Source organism: Rhagoletis pomonella, unplaced genomic scaffold, assembly GCF_013731165.1.
Source record: "Rhagoletis pomonella isolate Grant_MI unplaced genomic scaffold, Rhpom_1.0 Rhpom_scaffold_00013, whole genome shotgun sequence".
In the NCBI taxonomy this organism is placed as follows: domain Eukaryota; kingdom Metazoa; phylum Arthropoda; class Insecta; order Diptera; family Tephritidae; genus Rhagoletis; species Rhagoletis pomonella.
In genome coordinates this window covers 9,039,968-9,041,579 of record NW_023458567.1, presented here as the reverse complement: position 1 = coordinate 9,041,579, position 1,612 = coordinate 9,039,968, and positions in this window count along the sequence as shown.

The window sequence follows — 1,612 nt, the reverse complement described above, 5'->3', positions numbered from 1 at the left end:
AGTATCAATTTTGAGTAAACTAGCGTCCTTAAATTTCGAAATATACCTTTACATGAAAAGTGGACGTAATCTTAGTCCGATTTCAAAAACGCTCTTATGCGGTAAGTAAAATAATTATATAGAGTTTGGTGCAAATTGATGGAACGGTTGCCGAGATACACCTACATATATGGTCATAAGAGTGCGGTGCCCCACCCATTTTTCAAAAATTTATTATAAACATATTTCTTGCTAAAGTTTCATTGCAAACATCAATTTCTAATAAATTCGCGACAGTATCGAAGTTTTCGTATTTCTCCAAATTACCGTAATATGGGTGGTTATTATCCGATATTGCCCATTCATCCTTTGCTCAAAAGAAACACACGTAACAATTTTCGTTAAGATATTTTTACAAGTATTCTGAGATAAAGCGCTTTCGAACTGGCTGCCGAGATAGGTCAACCTTCCAATCAGCCGTCGATTTAGTGTTCTCTCAGTGGAAATGTATTTTGCAAGCTTTTATTAAGTTTCACCTGTGTGTAATCAAATCTTGCAATAAATTTTTAACCAACTTCGCGATGAGATAGAAACTTGAAACTCCAAACTTGGGTCAGAACCCGATGACAATGCAATATTAAGGATGAGTTACTCCGGTAGGTTGCGCAGGTTTAGAGATATTTAAAAATCCCGTATTCATGGTCCGATATGGTTCATAGTTGGAATGAGTATTACTTAACTATATGAAAAGGAATAATCCCACAAAAAAATTTGCCCGTTAGGGGGCGTAGGAGTCGAGATATTTAAATAATCCATTTCTAGACTCCGATTTTATTTCATATTTACAACCTATAATACTTAAACAGAAATAAATTACTCAAAAAAAAAATCCCGTTAGGTGGTTCGGGATCGATTATTATTTTTCTATTAACTACTAACAAAAGCTTAGCTTGTCTTAAAAAAATTTGTTTACGCTAGTTAAATATATGATTATCTTAAAAATCGTCCTTTCAATTAATTTTACTTAATGGTGTATATTTTTTACCAAAACAACAAAAATGAATTAAGCGTTATCATCATTGGGATCATTGTACATCAACGAAGCTTATAAACGGAGTATCTGAATTTTACGAAATATCAATGAGTGGGCGCGAAGTGACATAAAAATTATACTTTAGATAGATCTCACAAAAATTCAAAAAAGTTTCATCATAATTTAAAAACTTTTGTCATAATACAGTTTCATAAGTAAAAACACTATCAGCTGATCAGCTGAGATCACCTGTTTTTTGGCATGTGCTCTTATCTTTTACAATTTCTTTCATTTATTTTACAATTTCTTTTATTTCTATTACAATTTATTCAAAATACACTAACACACTGAACCAAAAACACCAATACACTAACCAAAAACACACCTACAGCCTGCTAGAAAAAACGGTAAGAAGAAGAGTTACTTTACTTATGGAACTGTACGATGACTTTGTTCAGAATTTCTAGAAAATTTTCGAGTATGCAGTTTTGTAGCTCGTTCAATTTTAGTAAAACAAGGTTTAAGTCGCTAAAAATTACCGTTGATTTTTTAGATTTTTTTTTTTTTGTGGAGGTTATTGCGCGTTTATCGTGATAGATA